General features: G+C 54.5%; 1 long non-coding RNA gene across 2 annotated transcripts; it reads right to left on the reverse strand.

Moving 5' to 3' along the window:
* Positions 1 to 1375: 1375 nt before the first annotated feature.
* On the reverse strand, positions 1376 to 5811 carry LOC117795682. 2 transcript variants are annotated; one of them, XR_004619782.1, is made up of 4 exons: positions 5552 to 5804; positions 3326 to 3658; positions 2510 to 2646; positions 1376 to 2396 (listed from the first exon to the last, which is right to left on the reverse strand). It is a non-coding gene; the product is annotated as an uncharacterized LOC117795682 (long non-coding RNA). The 2 variants fall into 2 exon arrangements; XR_004619781.1 differs by having other exon boundaries at positions 2510 to 3658; positions 5552 to 5811.
* Between the last annotated feature and the right edge of the window lie 3750 nt (positions 5812 to 9561).

Consider the following 9561-nt stretch of genomic DNA (forward strand, 5'->3'; position numbering starts at 1 on the left):
ACTCTCTCTCTCCCTGACAAATAAATAAAATCACGAGACACTCCAGGTCAGGTTCCCCCCTCCTGCCCCGGGCGCCTGTGCTCCTGGCAGGGAGTGGGATCCTGGGCTTGCGCCATCCCAGGAGTTCAGTTTGGAGAGGGCTTTGCTCTGGGTTGTCTGTGCGTCAGTGCCAGGCCTTCCCCGCTTCGAACACCCCCTCTGTGGACAGGTCTGCAGCTCGTGGGCACCACAGAGAAAGGGCTCCTGCAAAGTTTCCTTTGAGAACCTGGGAGCCAGTCCCTGCATGCTGCCTTCATCAGGCCGCGTGGGACACGCTGCCATGGTTGGCAGCCGCAAACCACAGCTTGTCGATTCTTTTCTTCACCCGCGGCAGCCGCCGGGGCCCGAGCCTCAGAGGGAGAGCACCGGACGTGTGCGGAGGGGTTCCGCCCGCCCTGGCTGAGCTTGTGGGGCGCGGAGGCCAGAGCCACGGTGGAGGTTCCGGGTCCCGCTTGGGCACTCCCACCCCTGCCTGCCTGCACCATCTCCTGAAGGCCCCTGGCCCCACTCCGGGGGTGGGTCTCGTCCGTCTCAGAAGCCGCCTGCTTCACAGCCTGGAGCCAGGGCTTGCAGAATTCCAGGGAGACCTTGGGTATCAGGGTTATTGGGCAGCGGCCCCTTCCTGGAAGCTCCTGGGTCTTTGGGACTGAGCCTGCCGTCAGCTGACAACTTCTCTGGTGGGAAAAGGACTGAAGCCCCCGCTCCCAACATTATGGGGTGATAGCAGAAGGGGTAAGGTGTCGGGAGAGGGCCTGCTGGCAGGTCTGCTTTGCCAAGAGCCTAGTAAGCTCTTTCCCGAGCTAGCCTGAGGCACAAAGGCTCTGTGTGGGTGAGTGTAAGGCAATGCCCCTGGGAAAAGCCGACTCGGCTACTCCCAGGATTAGGCCTAGGTGGGGGGGCCNCGGCAGGTCTGCTTTGCCAAGAGCCTAGTAAGCTCTTTCCCGAGCTAGCCTGAGGCACAAAGGCTCTGTGTAGGTGAGTGTAAGGCAATGCCCCTGGGAAAAGCCGACTCGGCTACTCCCAGGATTAGGCCTAGGTCGGGGGGCAGGGATGCCGAGCTAGGGAGGGGGCATCAAGCTTCCTGCCTGCGAGCCGCCTCCCTGTGCCTGTTGCCGCACCCTTTGGGAGTTGACCGCAGCCTGCAGGCACAAGGCCCCAAACACTGAGTCTGGAAGCTGAGGGCCCAGCTATTGGGTCCAGGGTAACTTTCTTTTCTTTTTTTTTTTTTTTTTTTAAATGGAGAACAGTCATATTAACATTTTTTTAGAAGATTTTATTTATTTATTTGACAGAGATAGAGACAGCCAGCGAGAGAGGGAACACAGGCAGGGGGAGCGGGAGAGGAAGAAGCAGGCTCATAGTGGAGGAGCCTGATGTGGGGCTCGATCCCAGGACTGTGGGATCACGCCCTGAGCCGAAGGCAGACGCTTAACCGCTGTGCCACCCAGGCGCCCCTCCAGGGTAACTTTCTGGGGTGAGTTTTCTAGGGGTTTCTTGTCCATAGGCCAAGTCACTGGATTCTCCCACCTTGGCCTCTCTCTGTGCCTGGAGAGGACGGTCCCTTCCTCCAGCCTTACGGTGTGTCTGCGGAGTCCGACCACCCCCTGGGGAGCTGGCCCAGCTTAGATAAACTTCTGTCTTCTTAGACCGCACTAGACCCTTCCACCAGCTAGTGCTTCCTCAGGAGAAATCATAACTTGGCCCTTGGATCAGAGCGGAACAAGTGAAAACAGACCGAGATTTACAACACACTGTCCTCCCCATAGACTAAAAATCATGCACATTTGCTTCCCGTGGTGATGTTTTCACCGGCTCCCAGACTAGCCTTCCCATTGTGAATAACTGTGCAGCCTGACAAATATACCCAGTAATTGTGTTCTGGAAATGGTGATAGGCAGCACAAGACTTCCGTCCTTGGCAGATAGAAACCCCTGAGGTTAGACCCACAGATGCTCTGCCTGGGCTAACACGTCTCCTGAGGGGCAGGAAGCCAGGATCCAAGCAGAACACGTGGTCCTGCCGGATGGCCAAGGCGGGTCGGGGTCTGAGGCAGCTGAAGGGGCTGGACTCTGCAGGGGAAGAGGGAGCTGTGCCCGGAAGTCTGTGTGTGGTCTCCTCCTGGTTCCTTTCTAGTCCATGGCTGAGGATTGGCTGAACACGTGCAGGATGACGTCACCCAAGAGTGGTTCAGGACAGAACAGAGCAGCAGCCATGGCCCGGTGCTGGAGACCTGGGAGCTCTGGCCCAGCCACAGTGGACACAGCTCATCAACACTGGGCATCCAGCTATGACCTGGAAAGTCTCTATGAGTCAGGGCCACCAGAGGTAGGCTCGCTCTTGCTTCTCTCTCGAAAACCCTAATAAAATACACAGGGGAGACAGTTAGGAGGCTGAGTCCCAGTAAAGTTAGAGGGCCCAGGGAAACACCAGAAGTTTTCTGCAGATAGCCCTAGTAAAGCACAAAACAAACCTAAACAAGTTCGAAATGATTGGTCAGTGACTGAACTGCTGACCGGAACAAGATCCAACACTCTTCAGAGGAAGATAACAAAATCCAGACTGTCTATAGCGTATCGTCTGTAATATCCAGTACGCAATGAAAAATTTCTAGGAATGACAAGAAACAGAAAAACGTCACCCAGAGTCGAGGAAAAAGCAGCCACCTAAAACAAAAATTGTCTTGAATTACTAAACAAGACTTTAAAGGACCTATTATAAATGTGTTCAAAAAATTAAAGGAAAATAACATTTTGATGAGTAAACAGAAAATTTTATCATAGAAACAGAAACTATAAAAAAGAATCAAATGGAAATTGTGACTTTAAAAGCACAATAAAAGAAATTCGCTGGGTAGGTTTAACAGCAAATTGTAGGTGTCAGAAAACAGTCTTTGAACTTGAAGGCAGATCAATAGAAATGATACAATCCGAAGAAAGAGAACAAAACACCAAAGAAAAATGAATAGACCCTCAAGGGTCCGCTGGCTAAGGGGAGGGTCAGATAAATGGTCTAACATGCGGGTAACTGACGTCCCAGCAGAAGAAAATGAGAAGAGAGCTGAAGAATACCTGAAGAACTAATGCCCCCAAACTCCCCAAAATTTGATTAAGATAATCAACATACAGACCCCAGAGCTCACCGAACCCCAAGAGGGATAAGTATAAAAAGAATGACATCAAAGTGCATCATTATCAATCTGATTAACCCAAAGATAAAAGGAGGACATCGAAAGAGGCCCAAGAAGGAGCACTCATTGCCCACAGGGAAGTGGGAGCATGAACGTCACCTCCTCATAAGCCAACCAGGAGGCCAGGAGGCAGCGAAATGACATCTCCAAAGTGCTAAAAGAAAAAAAAAAAATCTGTCCATCCAGAAATTCTAGATGCAGCAAAAACATCTCTCAACAATGAGGTGAGGGGTGCCCGGCAGACTCAGTCAGTGGAGCACGCGAGTCTTGATCTCGGGGTTGTGAGCTTGAGCCCCACGCTGGGTGTAGAGATGACATTTCCAGGTCAACAGAAGCTGAGAGACTCTGTCGTCAGTAGACCTGTACGGTAAGAAAGCTAAAGGGTGGTCTTTATCTTGAAGAGAAATGATTCCAGATGATTCCTTGCAGCTACTAGAAGGAAGGAAGAATGTTGGAAATAATAAGTACGTTGGAAAATACTCGGTACAATTTTTCTTGTCAAAAATTCCTTTAGAAACGCTTGACTCTTTAAAATAAAACCGGCTCAGTTGGGGGAGGAAGCGACTCTTGAGCTCAGGGTTGTGAGTTTGAGCCCCACGCTGGGTGTAGAGATAGGTAAATAAATATTTTAAAACACATCCTTGTGACGTGGCATATATAAAAGTACAAAGGAAAACAACAGCCCAAAGGATAATGAGGGTAAAAGAAATTCTACCCTTGCAAAGTTAGTACATTTGCCAAGTGGTTAATATTGACCCCAAACCAATTTTGATAAATTCAGGACGCATATTGTTAACCACGCCATGCCAACGAAATACTTCTTAGACCCGTGGCGAAGAAGCCAGACAAGGAAATGAAGTAAAGCATTAAAGCTGCTTGCTTGCCAGCCCTGCCCCAGGGAACGTGGGCAAGGAGCAATAGAACAAAAAGCAGAAAGAACAAATAGAAAACAGGGCTGACTGGGGAACTTGGACCCAGCTAGACCAACAGCGACATGAGACGTGACCGGACCACACACGTCCGAGGCAGAGATCGGGACGCCGAGCACAGAAGCAAGAGCACACTCTGTCTACAGACACCTCACAATCCCCACGGGCGGACGGAAAGGAAAGACACACCGCGCAGACCGTAAGCACTGAGATGTCTGCCTACAAAACGACTCGCTGGGGCGCCTGCGGGCTCCATCGGGACGCGTCTGCCTCGGGCTCAGGGCGTGATCCCAGGGTGCTGAGATCGAGTCCCGCATCGGGCTCCCTGCTCAGGGAGCCTGCGTATCCCTCTGCCTCTCGCTCTCTCTAATCAATAAAACCTTTTTAAAAAAATATGACACACACTTTGCAAGAACACAAACACACAGATCCTGAGACACGTGGAGAGTTTCCAGGAGGGGTGGGGAGCGGAGGACAGAACTACAAGGAGCAAGTGTGTGAAAAAGAGGGGGGACCTGGCCCGAACGGGGGAGGGTGAGGAAGTGATTCTTGGCACAACTTCGAAGAAAGAAAAACCAAGGAGGAAAGGAAAGGAGGGAAGAGGAAAGGTGGCAAGCAGGAAGAAGGGGAGGGAGAGGCGGGAGGGACGGCTGCCCTTACAGGAGGGGGTGCAGTGCCTCCTGGGGGGGGCCTCCCAAAGCTGTGCATTTTGGGGCTTTTGCTCCTTTCTCCGAGGCACGGGGAAGAGGGGGAGAGGTTAGGGGCCTGAGGCCACTCTGTGTGGCTTTAAGCTTCGAATTTATTATTTTATTTTACTTTTCTTAATTTATTTTATTTATTAAGTAGGCACCACGCCAGCATGGAGCCCAACGTGGGGCTTGACCTCAGGACCCCGAGATCAAGACCTGGGCGCTTACCTGAGTGCCCCCCCCATGCCACCTTCTTTTTTTTTTTTTTAAGATTTTATTTATTCGACAGAGAGAGACAGCCAGCGAGAGAGGGAACACAAGCAGGGGGAGTGGGAGAGGAAGAAGAAGGCTCATAGCAGAGGAGCCTGATGTGGGGCTCGATCCCATAACGCCGGGATCACGCCCTGAGCTGCAGGCAGGCGCTTAACCGCTGTGCCACCCAGGCGCCCCCCCATGCCACCTTCTTGCATGAACCCTTCAGGAGCTGCCCGCCCTTCCAGAGCTCCGGCTCAGGTGGGAGCAGGGACGTCGCTGAGGCTCAGGGGCTGGGGCGGGGAGGAAAGCCCATCGGCTGGGCCAGAAGCGGCCAGGGGCCCGGCACAGGTGCGGGGAAGCCCGCTGGAGGTGGCGGCTGTGGCCGGGGCGCGGGAACCCGAGCCCATGCGCCCCTGCACTGAGGCCAGGACCCCGTGGAGACCCCTCCTCACCATGGTGACTCCCCGTAACTGAGCTTTCCAAACGTGGCTCTGGCATCCTCTCCTCAGGGAGACGGAAGACCGCTGGCCCCGCCTGGTGTGCGCCGGGAGCCGCAAGCTGAGGGCCTGGCCTGCAGGCCCTGCCTTGTCCTGATTCCTTCCTCTTCTTTCTTCTTCCCCTTTCTGCTCCTTCCAGAACCTGTTTGCCGCCACAGGGCTGGCCTCACATTCCATGTCAGAACTTTCGGCCGAGAGCAAGGTGCCTACCACTGACTGAAAACAGGAGTTTGTGTCTCTGGTAGTAACGGGGAACGGGCGCTTCCGAAGAGCCCCCCCCCGCCCCCCCCCCCGCCNCCCGCCAGCACCCTCAGAGGCCGGCGTGCCAGAGTCCCATGTCAGGGGCACACGCCGAGCTAGAGGCTTCTCCACGCTTCCCAGCTTCCCTCCCCTCGAGCCGTGACAAGTGGGGAGGGACTGTGGTCCCTTCCCGGGTCGTGTGCTCATCGCACTTCTCTGTGCCTCCGTTTTACCCGGTGATGCTGGGGCCACTTGGAAACCACAGATGGGCCCCAAAGGTAGGAGCGCCCTGGGTTCCCGACCCCCGCCATCACCGTGTGAACAGATGTGTATTTAGGACTTAGTCCTTCCCGCACCACTGCCAAGCCCAGCCCAACACTCCGTGCTGGCTTTTTTTTTTTTTTTTTTAAGTAAAAACAAATTAATTCATAGACTAATTCTAGCACTCTTTGTTGCAAAGACTTTCCCCCACTGGATTGCTCCGGGGACTTTCTTGGGACCCTGTGACAGTGTGCGTGTGCACCTGCACCTGAGCTCCCCTCCGGGGCCTCTGGGTCTACGCGTGGGCCGTGCGCGGGCCCCCTGCCGTCTCCATCCTGCAGCTCCAGGGAGGTCTTGAGGTCAGGCTGTGTGAGTCCTTCAACTTTGTTCTTTTCCAAGATTGTTGCTTTTTAGATCCCATGTGCTTAGCATCCCCATATAAAGTTCAGATTCAACTGATCCGCTTTTTTGTAATGTGTTTGTCCAACTTTGGTGCCAGAGTTATCCTGTCCTCACAAATGAGGGAAAATGTCCTCTTCTAACCTATTTTCTGGAAGGCTTTGTGTCATGTCGTTCTTCCTTCCTTGGATGTTTGAGAGAGTTTGCCAGTGAAACCACCAGACCCTGGGGATTTCTTTGTGGGAACGTTTTTTGTTAATACATTGAAATATGTAATAAATATGGGCCACTGCAATTCTGAATTTCATCTCGGCTCACTTTGTAAACCACGCCCTTATTGAGACATCATTTGTATCAAAACGGGTGTGTGTTGAAGTACAGCTCGGTGGCTTTTACTATATTCACGGAGTTGTGTAACCATAGCTACTCTCTAATCCCAGAATAGGGTTAATCCCTGTTATTCACGGTGGGACCAAGTCGCCACAAATACTGAGTTAGCTAACACTGAGCCGTTGCCCTTAGAGGAAGTGCATGCAGGCTCCACGCACGCGCTCGCACACTTTAAGGAGATAGTAACCCTGCGATCAAAACACAATTCATTCTGGTAGACTACTTGACAAAAGAGGAAACGAGGCTCAGAAGTGGGGCATGAGCTTGCATGAGGCCACTAGGTGCCGGAGTGGGGGTTCGCACCCGTGCCTCTGGCTGCCGAGCGGGAGCCGTTTGCCCTCTGTGCCCACCCCCCCATCCTCGGGTCTCGGAGGCAGGGCCTCACCAATTCTGCCTCAGCTGGGGGCGCGCAAGCCTTCACCTGTCTTCAAGTGGCCAGGAAAGCAGGTGCTGGTCTTGGGATTACAAACAAATGTTAAGTGGGCCAGTGTGCAAACACACCGTCTTCCAATGGGGGTCAAGGGTGTTTTCGTCCCCCCGTCAGCAGCTGCTCCCGTTCACCCCAAACCCCAGCAGCTGGCCTGCTCTGCGGGTCCCCGTCCCTCCGGGGCTGGCCTGGGGCCCGGCCTGCGGGGCCACGGGGTGTCCTGATGCTTATTAAATACTCGTTCAAAAAAGGTTAGATGGAGGTCCAAGGACACACAATTGAATTTTTTAAACTTAATTTACAAAATTTTAACTTTTTTGATTATGCATCTGCTGCAGGTCTGTTACAAGACGTAGTTTGTTATGTGTAAAATACCATAAAGGGGAAAGAGAAAAACCCATTTTACTGGTTTTAGCATTTTTCAGAGACAATTAAACATTTTGGTGTTTCTTTCCAGGCTTTTTTTCCTCTCGGAAGCACAAAGCCGCCAGCTGGCTTGGAAGAGTACGCAGGTCAGGAAGCCAGCCAGTCCCACCCCTCCTAGGAGGGCGCCAGGGGCCCGGCGACGACTGTTCCTCCTGACCCGATGAGGGGGGTCTGGGCCTCTGAGGTGGTCCGGCCTAGAGCTCCAGCCAGGGGAGGGGCCGTGTGGGCCACTCTAGTGCTGTCTACGGGTCTATGCTCTGTGAGCACAGGACGCGGGAGAGGCAGGTGGTCTGAGCCGGCTGGGGTCTGGGAGGTTCAGCTGGTGCCCTGGTGTCGGGGGGCTGCTGCATGCTTCGTGTCCGGGGGTGTGAGGGGAGAGCTCCTAAGCAGGGACAATGCCTGGCAACCTGCCACGAAGCCCCTCCCAAGTGACCTGGGTCCCACGCCAGCTTGCTGCTTTGGGGTCTAACAGCACCGCTCTCAGAGGACCCTGGCCAGCTTCTCCCACCCCCGGGACTCCTGGAGCCCACATCCATCCATCCTCAGGATCCCTTCCCAGGCTGAGGTTCGGCTGCCATCCTGTTCCCGTGTCACCCTGCACGCTGATGGCCCCCCGCAGCCCCAAGCTGGCTCAGTCTGCAGCGGTGTGCGGCTGGCGTTGCCAGAGGCTCTCCGCAAAAGACCTGAGCAGTGGGACTGCGTGCCTGGGGACAGACTTGTGAAGCAAAGTGGAAAATTGCTCGTTGGAAAACTTCATAACCCGCGTGCAACAACACAAAAAGGCTGTGCTGTGGCCAGTCGCTTACAAGAGCCTCGAGGCCTGGGTAAGTGGACGTGAACGGAGACTCCGACCGGAGACAGAGAGACGGAACAGGACGGGCTCACAAACCCACGGCAAATCCAACCCTGGGGAATGGTTTACAGAGTGACCATGTCATAACTGATGGGAAGTCCGCTGTAGACAGAACAGGGGTGGAGTGGACGGATTCTCCCTCTTCTGGGAGACACGTGGCCCTGAGAAGAGCCAGAAACCTGCCCCCGGGTCCTCAGTCGTAACCCACACAGCAACTGCTGTGCACACGCTCCCTCGGTGGGGGCAGCACGTCCCCTTCCACGGCCCCCCTCCCAGGACACCTCGGCGTGGGCCGAGGTGAGGGGTGCTACGGAGGCTCGGGAAGGAGGGACAAGGGAACCCCATCTGCCTCGATGGAGCATCGAAGACAGCCGAGCCCACCCACGGCGGCTTGGGGACCACAGCGGGCTGAGGCCTTTGGGTGTGTTTTTCTCCTGGCCGTGCACCATCGAATCACACACAGAAACCAGGCCACGCTGACTCCAAGCTGCTTGTTGGGGTGTTGCCTGCCTGCCCTATCTGCACATCTGCACACACCGCCACAGCAGTGCTCACTCACGTACAGCCACACACGCACACACGTTCACACACACTCACGTACAGCCACACACACGTGCACACACGTTCAGGCACACTCACGTACAGCCACGCACACGTGCACACACGTTCAGGTTCACTCACGTACAGCCACGCACACGTGCACACACGTTCAGGCACACTCACGTACAGCCACGCACACGTGCACACACGTTCAGGCTCACTCACGTACAGCCACGCACACGTGCACACACGTTCAGGCACACTCACGTACAGCCATGCACACAGTACACACAACGTTCAGGCTCACTCACGTACAGCCACGCACACGTGCACACACGTTCAGGCACACTCACGTACAGCCACGCACACGTGCACACACGTTCAGGCTCACTCACGTACAGCCACGCACACGTGCACACACGTTCAGGC

This window comes from Ailuropoda melanoleuca, chromosome 13, assembly GCF_002007445.2.
Source record: "Ailuropoda melanoleuca isolate Jingjing chromosome 13, ASM200744v2, whole genome shotgun sequence".
Classification (NCBI taxonomy): domain Eukaryota; kingdom Metazoa; phylum Chordata; class Mammalia; order Carnivora; family Ursidae; genus Ailuropoda; species Ailuropoda melanoleuca.